Source organism: Tupaia chinensis, unplaced genomic scaffold (assembly GCF_000334495.1).
Source record: "Tupaia chinensis unplaced genomic scaffold, TupChi_1.0 Scaffold000196_1, whole genome shotgun sequence".
In the NCBI taxonomy this organism is placed as follows: domain Eukaryota; kingdom Metazoa; phylum Chordata; class Mammalia; order Scandentia; family Tupaiidae; genus Tupaia; species Tupaia belangeri.
Window position 1 is genome coordinate 1,402,220 of NW_006159671.1, and position 23,041 is coordinate 1,425,260.

Below are 23,041 nucleotides of genomic sequence, written 5' to 3' on the forward strand. Positions count from 1 at the left end.
TGTCCTCCAGTCTTTCAGTCTCTACCATAGAGTGCGGACAATTGGTATATGTCCCTCTTTCGTAGCCTGACTTAGTTCACTCAGCAACAAATCTTCTATATTGGTCCACTTTCTGTCAAATTCCAAGGCCTTGTTGGTTTTTATGGCTTAGTAGTTTTCCATGAAGTATATGTGCCACACTTTTTCAATACATTCATCCGTTTGTGGACATTGGGTTGGTTCCATGTCTTAGCAATCATGAATAAGGCTGCAATAAATATAGATGGAGAAGCACTTTTCCTACTGAGCATTCTCCTGTCCTTTGGGTAGATACTCAGGAATGAAATTTCTGGAGCATATAGTAGATCTATTTGAAGGTTTTTAAGGAACCTCCATATTGTTCTCCATAGTGGCTAGACTAATTTACATTCCCACCAACAATGTAGGAGTGTTACCCTTTCACCGCATCCCCTCCAGAACTTATAATTTGTTTTTTTTAATCTTCACCATTCTGACTGGGGTTAAGTAGTATCTTATTGTGATTTTGATCTGCATCTCCTTGATGATGAGGGATGTTGAGCAATTCTTCATATGCTTTTTGCCTGTTTGTATGTCTTCCTTGGAGAGTTGTTTATTTAGCTCATTTTCCCATCTTTTAATTTGGTTAACCTTTTTTTTTCTGGGTAAGCTGCTTGAGTTCCCTGTGTATTCTGGTTATTAGTCCCTTATTTGAGGCACAGTTAACAAAAATTCTCTGCCATTCTGAGGGTCGTCAATTTACACGAATTATGGTGTCCTTTGCTGTGCAGAAACTTTTTAATCTGAAGTAATCCCACTTGTCTATTTTGGGGATCATAGCCTATGCTTTGGGAGTCTTACTTAAGAAGTCTTTGCCTATCCCAATGTGATGAACCTAATCCTAACTGGTACATAGATCCTATAGAAAGAAGTAAAACTGTTCCCAGGCAGCTGCAAGTTGACTGGCCCCTTCTGGGTCCCATGTTATATGTAGATAAAATGAGGCTGAAAAACATACCAGTGCACAAATACTCTGAAAAGTACAGTCTGAGTGGGACGCAGGAGGAGTGGATCTAGGTAAGGAGTTACTGCATTTGAGTTTCTAGGCCAAACTCCAGCCTTATGTTTACGAGTTGCTTTCTTGCCTCTGTATTCACTGTTAAAGAGTCAAAAATGACTTTTGTCTTAATTCATCGGAATTCTAGGACAATTTTAGCTAAACTGTGTTGCAGGATGAAATTTTATTTTAATAGTGGGCAAGAGAGTTTTTTTAATATAGGAAGTTTATTTTTATGACACTAAGCTAATAAGCTTAATGGATGGAATTGAAGGAATAGAAAGGATAGTGTACTATGCCTAGAAATGAACAGATTTATTAGTGAAGAAATAGAGGAAAACAGAGAGAATAGCCAGGAAGATGGCATGAAGTTGGAGTATTGGGGTTGGGGCGGTGAAATAGTTAGCAAGAGCCTCTCAGTGCTGGGGTGAGTGAAGGGTTTATGAGGACAAGGATATATCATGTTCAATGTGTAAAATTTTCCTGGTGAGGCTATAAGGCCCTTCCCTTTAAAAACAAATATATCTGCCCTTGCATATATATTTTGTAGTAGTGCCTTTTCCCTGTTTTCTTATTTACTTCATTCTTTCTAACATTAAGAAAGGCACTGACTTTCAAATCTAAATATTTTACACAGGGCATCAGACTTCTATGTTTGTGTGATAGAGGTTAGACCCAGCTGAAGGGTCAGGAATCCCAAGCTGACAATTGGGTTAATTTTCTTTCCAAAGAGCTCTTTTTTGTAGACAGGTTCTTTGTGTGAAAGTCCCAAGGAGACTGCAGTGTTCATGCATGTTTCAACATAGAGCAGAAGGTATGGCTTGAAAAGATAAAAGAGTTACTATGCTGACCAGGTTAAAGAAGTTTGTGTCAAGGTTAGTGTAAGGACAGCAAATAAAGATATGGACTGTGAGTAACAGGAGGCAGAGGAAAAGAAGGTAAAATAAGAATTAAAACTCAGAAAGACTGGGAAAGTTAAGTATAAAATCTGGTTTGGAAAGAGAAATACCCAAGCATCTCATAATAATATTTTAAAATATGTGGAAAAAAAAGAAATGGTAATGGGAGAGGCGCTGCGTGCGGAAGATGGCCGCGACCTAGCACAGGGGCGGTATGGACCCTGGCTGCAGAGCTGTGCTCCAGTGAGTGCGCTCTGTGTGGGGTCCCCTCTCCTGCGTGGCTGCGGCTTGGGCAATCGGTGCTCAGCAAGCACCATGGCTTCGACTACGGAAGAGCTACAGAAAGATCTAGAAGAAGTAAAAGTGTTATTGGAAAAGGCCACTAGGAAAAAAGTACGTGATGCCCTTACAGCTAAAAAACCCAACATTGAGACACCAATCAAGAACAAGATGCAACAGAAATCACAGAAAAAAACCAGAACTCCCTGACAATGAAAAGCCAGCTGCTGTGGTTGCTCCCATTACAACAGGATATACAGTGAAAACCAGTCATTATGGATGGAATCAGTCAGATAAGTTTGTGAAAATCTACATTACCTTAACTGGAGCTCATCCAGTTCCTACTGAGGACGTGCAGGTGCATTTCACAGAGACGTCATATGATCCTTTGGTAAAGAACCTAAATGGCAAGAGCTACTCCATGATGGTGAATGATCTTTTGAAACCCATCTCTGTTGAAGGCAGTTCAAAAAAAAGTTAAGACCGATACAGTTTTCATATTATGTAGAAAGAAAACAGAAAACACAAAATGGGAATACATGACTCAGGTTGAAAAAGAGTGCAAAGAGAAAGAAAAGCCTTCACACGACACTGAAACAGATCCCAGTGAGGGACTGATGAATGTTCTAAAGAACATTTATGAAGATGGAGATGATGATATGAAGCGAACCATTAATAAAGCCTGGGTGGAATCAAGAGAGAAGCAAGCCAAAGGAGAACCAGAATTTTAAGACTTAAGGTCCTTTCAAGAACTGTCATGTGGAAATTCTGATGTTTTCAATAAGGGAATGTTGGTGAGCAGCACATATAAATTGACAGATAACTATTTACACAGACTTCTAAGTAAAGACAGTGAATTCTCCATGTCCTACTGGAAAATTTATTTAAATAAAATATGGTTATTAAACACTTCCTCCAAAGATGATTTCATTAGCACCCTGACCATTTTGTTCAAAAAAAGGATTATATTGTATTATTTGAAATTATGAAAATGCTATGTATTTTTGTTCAGCTAAGAGATAGAAAACAAAAGTATTTGTTTGCCTTTAAGTTAGTGACATCAATTCTAGTGTAAGAATAAGTAAGTGTAAAACTTGAATTTTTACATAAATTACAAGTTTGTACTTTTACTTGTAAGTTGATTTCTTACTACCAGCTGCAATGCATTACCATGTACCAGTAATTCAGTTATAGATAATCCTGTGCATTGAAATATATTTGTTTATGCACCTATAGAACTGACACTAAATAGAAACTTGACAAGAATAGACAAGCATTTTTGTATATACCAGTTAGAAAGTTTTGCCATGGGTCAGAGGGCTTATAAAAGTAATAACCGTAAAGCTAAAATAATTAAATTGAAAATCTATCCATTCCAATATTCAATAAAGTTAGATTTTTTAATTAAAAAAAGAAATGGTAATGGAACATTACATGCTGGAGAGTTATAAGGGGAAAGAATGCACGAGTTTAAGGCACAAAAACTGTGCATGGAAAACAGTAGACAAGTGCATCGCAGGGTAGTTTGCAGACCTCAGGTAGACTATGTTGCTGAGAGAATGATGCAAGATGATAGAAGATGAAGGGGACACCTTGGGACAAGCTCATGTCAAATGGAAATGAGAAGTAAACTTTTTTTTTTTTTTGCATGTTTATACCTATGAGTTCCATTATGATTGAGTCAAATAATTTAAGATATGTGGAATATGACATGCATGTTTATATCCCTCCTCCTGTTTTTTGGTTGGAGACTATAAATGCATCAACAAGCTCTTAGAGAACAATGGTCTGATTTTGCTTTAGGTTATTTTTTTTTCATTTTTTTTTTAGTTTTTAAATTAAATTTTTTTGCATTTTAAAATTTATTCTTATTATTTTTATTATTATTTATACATTAAATTGCTATATATCACTTAGATTGTAAAGAGACTTTACCCAGTCCAGCCCAGTTGAGAATACTACACACATCTTCATCAATAGATAATAAACCATATCTGTTTCCCATAAATGTCTTACCTCTCTATTTTTTACCTCAAATTTCCTTTCCTATGCTCTTCCCCTCCCACACTCTCCTTTTACTTTGTCTCTAGTGTCGACAACAATTTTCAATGCTTTTATGCCTTCCAGTCTCTATCAGAGTGTGGACAGTCGGTATATGTTAAGTGGAGACATACAATGTCTCTGTTTCATAGCCTGACTTGCTTCACTCAGCAATGAGGGACTGATGAATGTTCTAAAGAACATTTATGAAGATGGAGATGATGATATGAAGCGAACCATTAATAAAGCCTGGGTGGAATCAAGAGAGAAGCAAGCCAAAGGAGAACCAGAATTTTAAGACTTAAGGTCCTTTCAAGAACTGTCATGTGGAAATTCTGATGTTTTCAATAAGGGAATGTTGGTGAGCAGCACATATAAATTGACAGATAACTATTTACACAGACTTCTAAGTAAAGACAGTGAATTCTCCATGTCCTACTGGAAAATTTATTTAAATAAAATATGGTTATTAAACACTTCCTCCAAAGATGATTTCATTAGCACCCTGACCATTTTGTTCAAAAAAAGGATTATATTGTATTATTTGAAATTATGAAAATGCTATGTATTTTTGTTCAGCTAAGAGATAGAAAACAAAAGTATTTGTTTGCCTTTAAGTTAGTGACATCAATTCTAGTGTAAGAATAAGTAAGTGTAAAACTTGAATTTTTACATAAATTACAAGTTTGTACTTTTACTTGTAAGTTGATTTCTTACTACCAGCTGCAATGCATTACCATGTACCAGTAATTCAGTTATAGATGATCCTGTGCATTGAAATATATTTGTTTATGCACCTATAGAACTGACACTAAATAGAAACTTGACAAGAATAGACAAGCATTTTTGTATATACCAGTTAGAAAGTTTTGCCATGGGTCAGAGGGCTTATAAAAGTAATAACCGTAAAGCTAAAATAATTAAATTGAAAATCTATCCATTCCAATATTCAATAAAGTTAGATTTTTTAATTAAAAAAAGAAATGGTAATGGAACATTACATGCTGGAGAGTTATAAGGGGAAAGAATGCACGAGTTTAAGGCACAAAAACTGTGCATGGAAAACAGTAGACAAGTGCACCGCAGGGTAGTTTGCAGACCTCAGGTAGACTATGTTGCTGAGAGAATGATGCAAGATGATAGAAGATGAAGGGGACACCTTGGGACAAGCTCATGTCAAATGGAAATGAGAAGTAAACTTTTTTTTTTTTTTGCATGTTTATACCTATGAATTCCATTATGATTGAGTCAAATAATTTAAGATATGTGGAATATGACATGCATGTTTATATCCCTCCTCCTGTTTTTTGGTTGGAGACTATAAATGCATCAACAAGCTCTTAGAGAACAATGGTCTGATTTTGCTTTAGGTTATTTTTTTTTCATTTTTTTTTTAGTTTTTAAATTAAATTTTTTTGCATTTTAAAATTTATTCTTATTATTTTTATTATTATTTATACATTAAATTGCTATATATCACTTAGATTGTAAAGAGACTTTACCCAGTCCAGCCCAGTTGAGAATACTACACACATCTTCATCAATAGATAATAAACCATATCTGTTTCCCATAAATGTCTTACCTCTCTATTTTTTACCTCAAATTTCCTTTCCTATGCTCTTCCCCTCCCACACTCTCCTTTTACTTTGTCTCTAGTGTCGACAACAATTTTCAATGCTTTTATGCCTTCCAGTCTCTATCAGAGTGTGGACAGTCGGTATATGTTAAGTGGAGACATACAAACAACAATTTTCAATGCTTTTATGTTCTCCGCTCTTTCCGTCTCTACCATAGAGTGCAGACAGTCGGTATATGTTTAGTGGAGACATGCAATGTCTCTCTTTCATAGCCTGACTTGCTTCACTCAGCAACAAATCTTCAATATTCATCCACTTTCTATCAAATTCCAGAGCCTTGTTGCTTTTTATGGCTGAATAGTATTCCGTGGAGTATATGTGCCGTACTTCTTCAATACATTTTTCTTGTTTTGTGGGCATTTGGGTTGGTTCCATGTTTTAGCAATCGTGAATAATGCTGCAATAAATATAGTTGTGTAAGCACTTTTCTGACTGTTTGCCTGTTTTTTGAGGAGGAGTGGGTCCTTGTGTCCCATAGCTTGCTGCCTTTAGTGTAACTGATTCAGGAGCAGGAGTGGAAATGGAGGTAGTAGTCCTAATGGGTAGAAGACCCTCATGTCCATTTCAAGAATTAACCTTTCTTCAGATGCTGAGACACGGTCACTAAAGAACTGGCCTGAATGGAATGTTAAGTGTGAACAGTAGTTTTAGGAGCAGAACATGCTGTCATCAGAGAGAAAGAATGACAGACACTAAAATGTAGAGATTAGGCAGGGTTTCCCACAACCAGGAAGCTTCTAAATACTGTCCCATGGTCCTCTATATATCAGACTCTGGAAATAGGGAGACTCATATAATGCTTCCTCTATCACATTTTGGCATGTACGTTGGGGCAAATCATTTCAGCCTTTCTGTGCCTCAGTTTGCATAGTCACAGAATGATAGCAAGATCCACCACATGGGGTGGCTATGATGATGAAATGAGTTAGTGCACATAAAACAACTGAAAAATGGGCACGTATGTCATTAGTGCTACATAGCTATAGTGTTTGTTAACATCATTATCCTTTATTTTTTTAAAGTTTACTCATCCATGTCTTTCATGGGTGTGTGTATGAGAAAGAGAGAGGGGGAGAGAGAGAGAAAGAGAGAGAGAGAGAGAGAGAGAGAGAGAGAGAGAACCCCCACAGGGTCCTCATGTCATGATCCACCTCTAGCTACACACACATTTGGCATATAAAGGGAGGCCCAGAATGTGAGCTGAGGACTTTCCCTTCCTGAGTAGGTTCAGTTACATTACTCTTTTTCTGTTGTCTGGCTCTTATTATTTCTTAAGTGCCAAGCTCAAAGGGCAGTGTTTTATGTGAACTAACTTAATAGTCATAGCAATTCTATGAGTAGATTATCTCCATATTGTAAGTGGAAATACTGAGAGTTAGAAAGGTTAAAAAATTTATCTAACTTGGGACCAGCAGATGGTTACATTGCTTGACTACCATTTTGTCGACCACAGTTCGAGCCTTGGACCTGGTAGCTTAAAACTCGTGCCAGGTGCATGTGCCCATGTGCCCCAAATCCTGAGCGGAGAATGGAAAAGGGATTGCTGCATGGCCATCCCCCCCCCCAAGGGGATTTATCACTTTCTGTCTCTCTGTCTCTCTCTTTCTCTGGTGAGTGCACAAACCCTATAGCAATAATCTCAAAAAAAATTTTATCCAACTAGTAACTGGCAGAATTGGATTGTTAGCCTAGACAGGCTAAGTCTATAACCCTCATTCTTTCTTTTCAAACTATTTTTCTTTGACACATAATAATTGTACATATTTATGGGATACAGTATGATTTTTTCAGTGTATGAATCCAATGTGTAATGATGAAATCAGGGTAATTATCATACTTGTAATCTCAGACATTGATCATTATTTTGTGTTGGAAACATTCAAAATACTCTCTCTTAGTTATTTTCAATTATTAACTATAGTTATCCTATTGTGTTATGAAATACTACAACTTATTTCTCTTCTCTAATTGTAATTCTGTATGTTTTAGCCAACATATCTTTATTCTCCTTTACACTCTACCTTTTCTAACTTTTAGTAACCACTATTCTACTCTCTACTTCTATAAGGTCATATTTTATTTAGCTTCTAGATATAAATGAGAATGTGTGAGTTCTCACTTTCTGTACCTGATGTATTCTATGTAACATAATGTCCTCCAGGTTCAATCATTTTGGCTTGAATGACAGAATTTCATTCCTTTTAATAGCCGACTAGTATTCCATTATATATACATACCACATTTTATTTATTCATTTGTCTCTTGGACACTTAGGTTGATTCTATATCTTTGCTATTATGGCTAGTGTTGCCAGTAACATAGTAATGAAAATATCTCTACAATATGCTATTTCATTTAATCCGTGCCTAACAGCAGGATTACTGGTTCATATAGAAGTTCTGTTTTAGTTGTTGAGGGAACTTTATACTGTTTTTAATAATGGCTATCCAAATTTAATTTACATTTCCACTAACAGCATAAAAGAGTTCATGTTTCACTTCATTCTTGCTAGTATTTTTTTTTAATATTTTGTCTTTCGGAAAGCTATTTTAACTGAAGTGGGATGATATCTCATGGTGTTTTGATTTGCATTTCCCTGATGATTAGTGATGCTGAGCACTTTTTAATATGCTTGTTGCAGAGTCCTGATTTATAACTGTAAGCCAGTTAGATGCCTGACACATCCAAATAGCTCAGAAAATAATAGTTACTACTATTCTCATTAAAAATGGAATTGGTGTATGGTAAAGGGAAAAATTAATGCAGTCAACTGAAATAGAAAGATATGGGCTACTAAATTTGACAGTAATCAGATGTCAGATGCAAAAGAGAAATATAAACATTAATGACTGGGACTTGGGATTCATAGACTGGTGGTGCTGCTGCTATTTCTTAATTGTCTCATGATATAAGAGATGAAGTTCAAGATCCACATAGACTTGGTCTTACCTGCATGTTTTTAGATACAGTAGAGTAAGACAGATGTAAGGAAAAAAATGGCGTTGGAGGCCCTTTCTTAACTTGGATGGCAGACCTAGCCCACCATAACCTACTCCTTCTGAGGTGGTATACCAGATATATCAGGTGTCTAATGTGTGTTAATTCTTATGTTCCAATTTTGGGTCAGCTCATGGCTAGATCCTGCATGGCTGACTATACTTCAGGCCCCTGACTCAGCACCTTGAAAACTACCCTAGGTATGTGTACATGCATACCCAAAAACTGCAAAGAAGAAATGGAGGAGAAGGGATTGTGATATGGCCATCCCCCATGAGAGGTGCTTTCTTGCTTTCTGTCTCTGTCCCTGTCTCTCTCTGGCAAGTGTGCATGTCCTGTGTGCAAATTTTAAAAAGTGAAAAAAAGAGCGAGGGAATTTTCTTTTACATCATGGAGTTTTTCTCTGATTCTCCTCTATTTGTCTTATGTTATTTCCCTACTCTCTCTAGGGTTTAGCCTGAAGTATAGAACAGAAAGTATTTGTGAACAGACTGTGTGGGCTCTGACTGCATCTGCGACTACTGCTCCTCTTAACAATCCTTAGCTTAGCTTCTCTTAGCAGTACAAGCTAAGGAAATCTATTTCATGCCTCTCAGTTTCATTCTACTCAGTTATAAAATGGGAATAAGAACACTTATCATCAAAAGTTGCTATGAGAATTAAATGGCATAATATGTATAAAATCCTCTTGTGTCTGGCACACAGAAAGCATTAATAGATATCACTTCCCTTCCCTGCTCTATCGATCAGAATCTGGCAGAGGAAAAAAAATTAATCCTCAGTGTTTTAAATAAAGAGGCTAATGATGGGACTACTTATAGAGACATGGGTGTGGTTGAGAATATGAAAGTGGAAAGTGGGCCAGCTGGTAGAGTGGTGATTGGGGCTGCTGGATCCCACATGGTCAACTGTGTGGTTTGAGTCCTGAATCCAGAGGCTTGAGAAACAGGCTGGATGCAAGTGCATGTGTGCCCATGTGCCCAAAATCTCAAAAGGAGAAAGGGAGAAGGGATTGTGATGTAGCTATCACCCATGCTTTTTGTTCTGTCTGTCTCTTTCTTTCTCTCTTTCTGGTAAGTGCATGTGCTCTCTAGCAAATTTCAAAAATGTGGAAAGTGAAACAGCGCTAGCATCATCAGGAAGCCTTTGCTATCCTTAGGTCTGCAGGGATAAGGGAAAGGAATAGAGGTGCTGGTTGTCAGAGGGCTAGAACTGTGGAGAACAGACTCCCCCCTAGAAACAGTCACCATAGGAGCATTAAGCTGCGAGCTCAGCATGTTGTGTGGTAGTTAGGGCACTGGATTCACACATGGCTGAGTGTGGTTTGAGTCCTAGACCTGGAGGCTTGAAAATCACACGGGCCATGTGTGCCCAAAACCCCAAGATTCCTCTTGGAGGAGAAGGGATTGCAACATGGCCATCTCCCTCTGGGGGTGATTTCTCATTTTCTCTCTCTCTATCTCTCTTCAGTGAATGCACACACCCTGTGGCAAAACCACACACACACACACACACACACACACACACACACACACACAAAAGATTAATCAACTACAGAGGATGTGGCACCAAACTGGAAGGAAACTGGGTAGAATTACCCAAACTTCTGTGGCTTGCTTCCTGCCTCCAGCTGTAAGCAGTCAATGGGGAGCCTCCAGGGAGACACAGCACAGGGCAGAAAGAACAGATGTGAGAATGAAGTGGGTGGACAGTGAATAGAGAATGTCCAATACCTATACTGAACAGTAAAGAAAGATAATAAGGAAAAATAATATAGCTCACTTTTAATCCTCTAGAAAAGTAGTCCTTTGAGATCCCAATGTGCTAGACTTCTAGAAGTGATAGTGAAGGAATTTACTTTTAACACCTTTTAGTTAGAATTACTGTAGTTCCATGACACTTTACTATCTGTTATTCAGAAAATGGTGTCCATGTTGAAGTAAATGTAGGAAATGATGAGTTGAACAAAAATATTTACTGGAATTTTTCTCAAAGCCTTTGTTAACTAAGAAACATCTGAATCTCTCTGTGGGAGATGTAATATTCAGCATTTTCCAAATCTATTTTCTTAGAGCATTTCATGGATAAATAGTCCTTGAAATAGGTTGAAGAAAATTCTTTTTATTTATTTATTTATGAGAGGTTTTAGCTATTGGGTGCGTGCTGCTCACCAGACAGACAGAGACAGACAGAAAGCGAGAAATCACCCACGAGGGTGATTGGCCACACCGCAATCCCTTCTCCATACTTCTCTCAGGATCTTGGGCATGCATGCACACGTGCCCAGCGTGAGTTTAAGCCACCGGGTCTAGGACTCGTACCGTGGTCGGCTACATGGGAGTCCAGTGACATAGTCATTACGCTAACTGCTGGTCCCTGGTTGAAGAAAATTCTGACCTGAAGTATGGGTTAGAGAATTCATGACTGCCTTCCCTCTGCTTCAGAGCTATGAGCTGGGCCCAGATGCTCTGAGTCAGAACCCTCTGTGGTATGAGCGGCTCAGTATTTGGTGGTAAATGTCTTTGTGTAAGATACCCTTCCCTTTCTCTGATGCCTTAGAAAAGTAGTAGCTTTGGATTAGCTGGGCATTAACAGTGGTCTCCTAATGGAGGATTAAGATGCACAAATAGTCGTTTTCAAGCTAAGGCCTCTACTGAAAATGATTTATCCCTATTGGGTCTCTATAAGGCAGGACAGTTATGTTAACATTCCTGGGACCATTTGACCAGTATCGGAAGCGTGTATGACACTGAAGAATACAGACGAACTTGACACTGTCTCTGTCACTAAGGAACTTGAAATATTGTTGTAAAGGGATATAAACATATATACCACTCAGGGAAAAACAATCCACATAACCCTTAATCAAATGCCAAAACCCATTGAAGAACCAAGAGACAGTCAATAATTGGTTGTGGCTGTGCATATGAATAAAGACGACTTCTCAGCGATGACCCAGCCTCACATGGGCCTCATAGGTGGTATGATATTTTAATAGGTGGAGAGGGAGATGGAGAGGAGAAAGACTGAAGTTCCTAACAGGAGAGTGAAATAGCAGGATTTTAGTGTGCAAACTGTGTGTCCCTTCGGGTGATAGATTCGTGGAGGGAGAGAACTTGGCTCTGACTGTTTTACTTCTGAAGACATCCTGACTCTGCTTTTGCTGAATTTCTCTTAACAGAGCTTTATGAGCCTCACTTCAGTCAGTGCCTTGAGCTGCTGATGAACAGTGTGGGCTCAACTTCTCCCTGTGGGCTATTAGTGTACTTTTCACCCACTGGAAGTTAATTAGAGGAAACACCCCTGCGCACCTTTCACACTGATTCATCTGTAAGGAGTCAGTAAATTGGATTGGGGACCAGAGTGAATTTCACTTGGGGTATTTTCTTTCTGAAGAAAAATTGCTAGAACAAGAGACCTGCAAGTTTCTGAGTTAAGCCCAAAGTTTTCCTTTTTAAAATTTGTATGTAAGCTAGAGCACCATAATAACACAATTCATTATATGACATTACCTTAGGGACTGTGTTGCAGTCCTGGAACATAAATTCCACATATGGCAACGTAAAAGCTCATCGATACTTGGTTTACCTACTCAACTCTGCCTCCCCTGCCCCCCCTCTCTCTTTGTAACTTCAGCCATAGCAGAAAGAAAAGAGCACCAAGGAAAACCAGAAGACTTTTGGGGCCATTTTATGCTATGACTGGTTCTATAGTTTTTAAATCTATTTATTTATTTACATTTTTTATACATTCAGTTGCATTATTTAGTTTAGAAAGTGAACATTTCAATATGTGAACATTTCTTCCCGTTCCAGTTGATCAAAATATAACAACACTACCTCCCTGTCCCGACAATGCTCTGATTCCATATTCCTCCTCCAAATGTCCTTCCCCAGACCCCACTCCTCCACACACACCACCACATCTGGCATTTACACCCATTTCTTGACTGGTTCTACTTATAAGAGGGACCATGTAATATAACTACACAGTGGTTAAGAGAATAGGCTTAGCCATCCCAGGACACAAATTGATTCCAACTCAGTTGGTGACTTCTAATGAATTATAAGTTTTCATCTTAGTTGTAGATCTGTCCTCTTCCCACTGTAGCATGTGGATTTATATTTATATTTATATTTCCTGCCTTGAATGTATTCATGTATTTGTTTGTTGGTTCGTTTGCGTTTAGTCAAATATTATTCTGTGCTGGGTGCTTGACTAAGGAGGCAGACCTGAAAAAGACACACAGACTTCCTATTCTCCTTGAGGCATACATTCCAAGCAGTGAGAAGAGGCAGGTAAACAAGTTTAGGGAATACATGACAGTTTCAGTTTCAGGTAGGAATAATGATAAGGATCAGTTTAAAAATATCAGCTAGTGAAAAATGCTCAGAAGAAAACAAAGTGGCATAAAAGCAGGATTAGGGGAAGGCAACATTAGATTGATTGGTCAGGAAGGACGTCTCTGAGGAGGTGACTCGAGCTGATGCCTGAAGAATTAGAAAGGACCAGCTGTGCAGAGACCTGGGAGGTGAGTATTTCAGGCAGAGGAAAGATCCAGTGAGATGGCCCTGTGGCCACGGAAGTCAGTCTTACTTTCAGACTCGCTGGAGCACACCAAGGCCAGTGGGTCAGGGAGATAGTACAGGGCAGAGCTGGGTCCACATACTGGCAGGTCTGGTCTCGCCTTGCTATCTTCTAGCCCTGTTTGCTCAAGTATTGAGATCTGGTTTCTTTTACCCAAATGCACCTAAAGAGGGGCCTTCCCAGACTGACATGGGGCAGAGGGACCTTAGACTGTGACCTGATGATTGCAGTGGCTTCCTGGTTTGGTTCAGCTGTATGTTCTTAGCTGAGCTGGAAGGCCATCACTCAGAGTGTCCCCAGGCCACCTTTTCAGTGATCTCCAAGTGCTGAAAAGCTAACAAAAAGGCACAAGGGATGGGTAGTGTGAAGGCAGTCAGGGTGGGTAAGCACTGGCTGTTGTTTTGCCACAAGGATTGGTTAATGGGCTTCAGCTGTTCCCTCAGCAGTAGGAAACAGATAAGGCAGAAGGCATCCTTCCCAACTTTGGACAAACGTTGACTCATTTGGGGTGGGTGCTGCTTAAAATTCTGAGGCTATGGAATTCACCTTCTTCCCAAGATTCCAATTTAATGGGTCTGGTGTGAGACTCAGACTTAGATTTTTGCCCCAAAGCGGTCAGGTCAAATAACTTGTGGTCCCACTGAGCAACTAGGCTGTCTTACTGGTCAAGAGGGACATTCATTGCTGGTTTGTTTGTTTATTTATTTTTTCGTAAGTTATTTCTCTATCCTTAGCTTGAGAGCCAGGATTCTTTGCCTATCAAGTTACAAAGACCCATTTTACAGAAAGAGTGGAGGTGATATTCCAGGTTCTGATAGCAGCTTGCAAACATGTGTGAAAATGGTGTGTATGTAGTTTAAGTGGGATGTGTGTGTGTGTGTGTGGTGTGTGTGTGTGCTCATGTACATGCTCTGTGGGTGATGTGTGGGGCATGTGTGGTGATAAGGAATGAATATTTGAAATGGATCTTGTAAACTACTTCAGCCTTTCGTCATATGCAACAAAATTAAAATTATTGTGTCTCTCTGACCCTTAATTTCCACATCTGAAATTTGCAATATTGATAGTATTTCCCCCTCATGTGCATGTTTCAATGTGGTAATGCATATAAGATAATTCTAGCATAACCCCTAGCACAGTGTGATATGATGCGATATGATGAAGATGAAATCTTGATGAGTTTGCTTAACTTCTCTGAGCCTCACTTTCTATTATGTTGTCAGGAAAGTCATGATGTATTTTTCTATGCGGAAATGCATTACGACTTCCCCAATGACACAATATATCAGTTAAGTGAGAATAACTATTAGTAACAAACTGTGTTGGTACAAAAATCAAAAGAGTTAGTTAGTGTTCCCAAGAAATAAGTTTAAAATATGGGGCCGGCAGGTGGCTTGGTGGTTGAGGGCACTGGACTCCCACATGGCTAACTGTGGTTTGAGTCCTGGACCTGGTGACTTGCTTTCTCACTTTCTCTCTCTCTCTCTCTCTTGAAAATAAAATAAATAAAGTTAAATAAAATAATTATTTTAAAAATAAATAAGGTTAAAATACTACAAAAAGTGACATGTCTGCAGGTCTCACTTTATGGAAACATCTTCCTCCATCCCATAATCCTGTCTAATTTCTTTGCTCCAAACAAGCAGAGAAATGTTGCTTGTCCCCAGTCTTGACCCTAATGCTGGCTGACAGTGTTGAAGTAGGTATGGATACCGATGCTCCCTGAAGATGAAGTATTTGATTTAATGTATCCAGGATATTGAAGTGCTTAGATTCCTTGGACAAATCAGTTTCGAATGCCCTGCTGTAACTTGTCACAATTCTCTGTTTTTCCAGCAATGACAGGTGGTGGTGGTCGGCAGGTGTGGGGTGGGGGAGGGTTGATGGCCTTTTGTTTGCACACTGCATCTGTTGTTCATCAGCGATAGCATCAGTGTGATCACAAACATTTATATCCGTTCCCAGTTCTCCCCTCACCACCCTGCACCTCTGCCAGCTTTCTGTGTGATCTTTTGCCAGGTAGTTTGTTTTTTACTTACCATTGATTAAAATTCCAACGCCATCACTCCAAACAAAGTGCATATTAAATGTTGAACTGGTAAAGGTGACTGCAATTTTGGCAAGAGACATTCTTTTGAATATGTTTTTGAAAAATTCTATCTGCATTTGCTTTCCTGTCACAAAGGTTCTGGAGATGTTGGGGGTTGCGGGAAGAGAAGGACAAAGCCAGAGCTCATGATAAGATTGACCTTGATGGGCTGTGATGCTGCACGCTCTCAGATGTAAAATTATTTGCATTTTTATTTTATCAAACTCAGTTTTTGTCTGTGCAATCAACAATTGTGAAGATGGTCCTTAAAATTAGAATCCCTTCAAATAAATTTCTTTTTAATTAAATGAATATATACAAATAGGAAATTATAGGTATTTTTTTCCCTCCCAAGAATGAGCATGAGAAAGAAGTATTTCAGACACAAGGTACTTCCTATCTTTGCATTCTTTTTTAAGCTATCTATTCCCAGAGGCTTTATCTAATTATATCCTGAGTGATTTCAGAGATGTGGCCTTAACAACCTTCCTGGTTTTCTGTATTTACTTAGGCTTTCTCATAGAAAAGTCTGATCTTATTCCAGATTAGTTTTCTTTAATTTTCATTTATGTCACCTCTTAGCACCTTGGAAGCGTCTTTATAAATTATTTTTCTGAAATTCATGGGATGCTTCCTTCCTGTTGATACAGATGGCATATAGACAGTTGGCTCTTTTTATGTTCCTCTTAACCTTCTTGGAGTAGATGAATTTTAGTCCAGGCATTTAAAATGCAATTGTGTTTTTTATCAGGTATTTTATAAATCATAAAATTGCTAGCGTGTTAAATAGACATTTTTTATTTAACCAGATGGACCATTTGTTAAGCTCATTTGAGGTCAGCAGATAAGCTTTCAAAAGTGAGAAGCTCGGTTTGGGACTTTGTGTGAGTTAATGGTGCATATGTGTGGGGGGAGAGAAAGAGAGAGAAAGAATGAATCAAGGTGGCTGGGGAAAAGCAAGCTTTGTTTTGGTAGAGGTGAGTAGAACAGGCTTATAAGAAAATTCTTTTTTTAGAGAGAGCTATTTTTTGTGATAGGGTACATGTACTCACCAGAGAGACATAGACAGAGAGACAGAAAATGAGAAATCACTCCCTGGGAGGATGGCAACACCACAATCTCTTCTCCTCCATTCTTCTTTTGGGATTTTGGGCACTCATGTGCAAATGCCTGGTGTGAGATTTTTTAAGCTGCTGGGTCCAGGATTCAAACTGCAGTAGACTGCGTGAGAGTCCAGAGACAGAACCATTACTCTATCTGCTGGTCCCAGAAAATTCTTTTATTTTTCTACTAGTTATTCATGGGCCAGCCAGATGTGCAAAGGTAACACAATATTGTGAATTGCTGAATCCACATTGAAGAGGTCCTGTGTTCTCATTCTGGGCATTTGAGTACATGCCAGATGTGTGATCCAGATTGGCTGAGGCTAGGAGTGGATCAAGAGTGAAGATCTTATTGGAGGTGTCCCCTCCCTCTCCCCATAAAACAAACAAACAAACAAACAGTTATTGCGCCCTTCTTACCAAGCACTGTAGGAAGGAAATGAAGGTAGCAAGATAGGAATATAGGTGGAGAAGAGGCAGGGGGAGAAGGAAGTGAGGTTGAGATTGATTAGTTGGGAAGAAACTTAAGCATGCCTTTAGAAAATGTGATTTGAACAATGATTCAGAGGTTGAAAATTCAGAATGGACTCAAATATCATCTGGATGAATTAGCTCATGTAAAGAATACAGGTCTAAGATAGAATAGGGCATTTTTTACTCTAGGAGTCAGGATGCAAAATAAAATGTTGGATATCTCAAAGGGAACAACAGGCTATGGGACTTTCCTGCTAGTGACCACTTCGTAATGGGCCACATTAGGATGGAGGGCATTTTCTGAGAATAAAGGATGGTGAAGATTGGAAGAGAATGTGACTGGAGATATGGGAAAGAGAAACCCCCAGGAAAAAGCTATAAAAAAGAATAGATTAACATGAAGTGCTCAATATTCAGAAGTCATGGGAACGCATACATTTTCAGCAAAGTCAGCCTGCTTAGGGACGTGGTGCTGCTCTTACAGTGCAAGATTTCCTCTGCAGAATGTTGGAGACAGACTACAGCTCAGAGCCTTGGCTGGAGGCCAGGAGGGGTGACAGCTGGAGAGACAAGAGTAACGGTGTTGGGCAGAGGTGGGTGGCGAGGGTGGGACCATGGTCTATGGTGTGAAGAGTAGATGGAGTAGGAGTGAGGGAATTGGAGATGTACAAGGAGAGAAAGTGGTAGCTGGGGACCAGAAACTAGAATTTAATATTCCTGATGTGGGTTGTTTCAAGGTGATGGCAGTACTCAGTGGGCAATTATGAGAGGAAGACACTGAAGCAGAAAGCAGGTAAAGATGATTAGATTTGAAAAGGTCAAAAACTTTGAAAATATTGTGGTCAGTGGGTCACCATAGGGACAATGAAATAATTTAGAATAATGCTGTGAGTTGGGGTAAAACTATCGGAGCAACTATTAATATACACCAAATTAAACCATAAAGAATTTCAGCTTCTTTTAAATACTTGCCTTTGGCTGATATTATGCTTGTCCTTGCTGACTCATTCAATCTGAATATCTTTACAATATTTCATTTTCTTTCTCACATAAATAGACAGGCAGTATTAGATTTATTTATTTGTAATGGAAAACTGTACAAGCATATTACAACAAGCATTGTGTATGAAAGCAAGTATTCAATATTTGTTGAATGAATTAAAATGTTTACCATCAGCTTCTATGCATTTTTGAGAATTACACACTGAAGATTGACATAGTACATGCACTTATTTTTAGACTTCTTAGTATCACAATTCTTGCTGAGACATGAGAAAGCAAATTGTCTTTGCTTCAATTCAAAACTGCAATCTTAAATTGATTATATATGTTGGTTGTTCAATTTTGAATCCATCTTTCTGATGTCCCTGCTCTTCAATAACATTTTTTTTAGTCTTTTTGAAAAGTAATGTTATGCAGTAATTTAGATCAAACCCTGGAGCCAGGTTCCTGGGGTACAGATCCTACCTGCAACCCCTTGCTTGTAGAGTTAGTTAACCTCCTAGTTTAGCCTCTCTGAGCCTTAGTTTTCTTGTTAGAAAAATGAGTATATCACTAGTCTTACCCCATAGCATAGTTGTAGGAATTAAGTAAGATTTCATCAAGTTGTGAGAATTGAGCAAAAAAAAAAAAAAAAAAAAAAGGATTAAATGATTAAATTAGTACTTAAAACAATATCTGGCCATCCTACATGACTGTTGCCTGTTATTTTTTTCCTTATCACTTTACATAAATGCATATACTCTTGAATGCTAGGCCTGATCCTGCCCCCTTGATATGCCATGATTTTACCTTTTGTCTCCAAGTATCACCATGTGATGTCTTGTGAGAACATCCAAGTGTGGCATAGTTTTTGTCTGTATTTGGAGAAGAATTTTTCAGTCTTCATATATTATATATAGTTTTATTTAGACTTCCTGTGTTATGGTAGGACTGAGCTGGCAAGCAGTTTTTTCCTCAGCTGCTTTTATTAAATTCATCTTTATTGATATATGCAGTAATAAATATAACCCTTTATAATTTCATTTTCTCAAGAGATTTAGTGTTTTGATGTATATGATCTCCTCAGTTTTCTGAGTTGGGACATATGGTAGCAGCATTTTTGATAAACTAAAAGATGGAGGAATTGAGAGATTACTTGGCTTATCCAAGATCTCATAATGATTATTCTTTTTTTGTTCTCAACAAAGTACAGGGATTGCTGCTGGTGTGACTTTGATCTCACGCCTGGATTCTAACACCTTTCTGATTCTTGAGACCGAGTTCTTCCCTCATCCTGTCTCTGTTGGAGCTAGGTCCTGGCTTATCTGCTAACTCCATCTGGATAACTTATCTATTACATTTTATCCTCTAGAACTAAGATTGTGCCTTATTCTAACCAGTAATACAAAAGACAGGTTCTTAGACCTCGTTCTAGTTCTTGAACCCCTGTGTCTGTTGACCAGCTTTCCTGAAGCCACCTTCTTTGATATCCAAATTGTGCATCCTTCTAAGTTCTCCCATGAGGTTAACTGAATAGACCTGAGTGTGATGAATTTAAGTAGAAGGTAAATGTATTGGAAGGAGCTGAAGGAGGTACAAACCATGAAAGTAAGTGCATATCTAAGATCCTGCCTTTGGGATTGTCTTATTAGGATGCTACAGATGGTCCTATTTCACTAATGTTTTCCACTGTGCATCTGATTTTGCCAACCTTTAAAACTCAGCCTGACATTGGGAACCAGTAGTTAGCGTAAGGGCTATGTCGCTAGACTCCCACGTAGTCGACTGCGGTTTGTGTCCCGGACCCGGTGGTTTAAAACTCACACTGGGCGCGTGTGCGTGTGTGCCCAAGATCCCAAGAGGAGAATGGAGGAGAAGGGATTGTGGTGTGACCATCCCCCCTGGGAGGTGATTTCTTGCTTTCTGTCTCTATGTCTCTCTCTGTTTGTCTGGCGAGCGCATGCGCTCTATAGCAAAATACCTCTCCAAAGGAAAAAAAAAAAAACACCTCAGCCTGACATCATATGAACTTCACATCTAAACTTTTGTGGCGATGGACCATGTCTAACTGACCAGTGCCTTTCACCACTTTCCAAGCACTGCAGGGCCAAAAGAAGGCCTCTTGATTGTGCTGAAGTCACACATCTGTGTTCTAGTTACCTTGGAGTAGGGAGAGGAAATGTTTGTCCTCTTTGGTATCAATAGTGCACGGTGTGGATCACCTTCAACTGCTTTTGACAATTGTCAAATGTTGGGTCATTGGAAAAGTCATGACAAATTTATGTACAGCAAAGATACATCATGACTTTTCCTACAGTAGTAAGGATGCTTGGTTGCTGAAGAGCTAAAGACCGAAGTCATCCACCCCACCAGCTATCCACTCTCTCTTTATGTAATAACGTTCATATCCCTCTGACCATAGTCACTTGCATGGTCTAATTTTATGGTTCAGACTTTCTCTCTCTGTTCAATATTTGGCTGTGATCAACTCTCAGGATCAGATAGTATTCCAGGACCTAACAACCAGAAAGATTTATTTATTTAAAAAAAATTGCCAGGGGGTATGTGTGCTTGTTGAAGAGAGATAAAGAGAAAAAGATAGAGAAGGCAAGTGAGAAAGCATGCCACCTCCCTTCTGTCCCCCATAGGAGATAGCACTGTCTTAATCCCTTCTCCTCCATTTTCCCCTTAGGATCTTGGGCATGCATACTCACATGTCTGGTTATTTCTCAAGCCCCTGGATCAAGAACTGGAACCACACATTTGGCCATGTGGGACACAGCTGCCTTAACCACCACACCACCAACTGATCCCAGAAAGATTACTAATGATTCTTAATGATTTTTGTAGTCTCCCCAGATACCTCCTATCTCACTAGTTAATATGTATGTAACCCAAAAAAGGTTTATTTTCCCCAAAAAACAACTGCATTTAGATTTTTACTAAGAATAAGCACATTTATCTATTCAAAATATGTATGCATGTACGTGTGTGTGAGGGTGTGTGTGTGTGTAAAAGCATATGTGGGACCAGCAGATGGCATAGTGGTGATGTCACTGAACTCACACATGACTGATCATGTTTTGAGTCCCAGACCTGGTGGCTTCAAAATCACACTGGCACGTGTGCTTGCATGCCCAAGATCCTGGAAGGAGAATGGAGAAGGGACTGTGGTATGGCCATCCCTGTGGAGGGTGATTTCTCAATATCCCTCTCGCTATCTCTATGTCTCTTTCTCTCCAGTGAGTGCATGCACCATAAGGCAAAAAAGTCTACACAAACAAACAAACAAACAGACAAACAAACTACATGTACGTCCAAACCCCCCCCCCCCCCCCGAAAAAAACAAACTCCAGGTCCGCCCCACCCCCCCCCCCCCCCACTGATGACAGGTGAAAGCTTCAGGGGACAATTTAAAGTATCAAAACTGCTGTATTGTGGCATGTTGGAAACATCAATGTGCCCTCAGCAATGGATTATTTTCAGTTCTTTGTCATTTGAGGACATTTTTCTCAGTTAATATTTCTTTAGACCCTGTCAGAAATGCCTGGGTATTGCTTGAAATGTCTGGTATTTGTAAAGATAGCATCTGACCTGGTGTTCTCTAGGTTAATTATTCAGAATGAAAAGAAGTTTTTATTTTAAATCACGTTTCAGTGTGTGGTATATATTTTAACTTAATCATGTACCCTTTTATTTCCATGTAATAGTTAGAGAAAGACAATATTTTTCTAGCTACACTAGACTCTAGAATCCATTAGCTATTTGTATTTTTCTGATATTCCATGACTGGCGCTTATATCACTGTGTGTGTGTGTGTAATCATAACATTTGAAATCTCCTATTCTTTTGTTTAAAGAAAACAAATGGAGCTTTCAGGGAAAGTAATTTATTTATGAATATTTTAGCAAGTTTTGAACAATGAATATTTTATTTCAAGGCAAAAGAAGCGAGGCTAATAGTGTGTTTCCATGGAAAACAAAGAAAACCTATACATTACTCTTTTTGTAGTGTTTGTTATCTGATTCGTGTTCCATTTTAGCTGTGCTACAAAGGGAAAGGTCATCTTTTTTCTCTGCATGTATTACTGCAAACTCTTTGGGACACAAAATCCTTTTCATTCCAATAGTCTGATTTTTAAATAACATTTAATATAAACATGTAGAATTTTCATGGATCTGGTTTTGTTTTTGTAACTGAGTTTAATCTCTTATCTTTACATGCACACACACACACACACACACACACACACACACACGCTTTGATATTTATTAGTATCTTTTTCAAATTAAAAGTTATTTAGAAATATTTAAAATAAGCTGAGATATAAGGAACGATAGCATGAATGGCTCATCTTACACACCCTTCTGCTCTGCTCCTTGACCCTCCTTTATGGAAGAACCTCTTCCCTTCTACCTGAGTGGGTTTTTTATTTCTCTTGATTGTCCTTCCTCTCTTGTTAGAACTGCTTCCATTTCTTCTGTCCTCTCTCCCAGGCCTCATAACAGAGGATCATCTGAATATTGTATAATGAGAGCTACATATATAGTTTAAAATTTTTATTAGCCAAATTTAAAAAGAATGGTTCAATTAATTTTAATAATACATTCTATTTAATCCACTTTATCCAACATACTATTTCAACACATAATTAATAGAATTACTGGATCATTTTAGATTATTTTTTCCACAAGTCTTTGAAATTCAGTATGCATTTTATATTTGCAGCACATCCGAATTTGAATATTTCACATTATGGATTCCACATGAGTCTAGTGAGTGCCATATTGGACAGTACAATAAAGTTCTCTCTCCAAGATTGCCTCAGAAAACAATTTCTAGCTTTCATTGAGGTAGCATTTTGTTTTCTTTGGTTTGTTTCAGTGGATGTTAGCTGGGT

At 38.6% G+C, this 23,041-nt stretch overlaps 1 protein-coding gene and 1 pseudogene across 1 annotated transcript in view; both read left to right on the plus strand.

Annotated features, from left to right (window-relative positions):
• NELL1 (neural EGFL like 1) overlaps window positions 1–23,041 on the plus strand; it is a gene marked incomplete in the record, with an annotated part of 909,119 nt that overhangs the window by 466,583 nt on the left and 419,495 nt on the right.
• Window positions 2,269–2,991, plus strand: LOC106734718 (calcyclin-binding protein pseudogene; annotated as a pseudogene).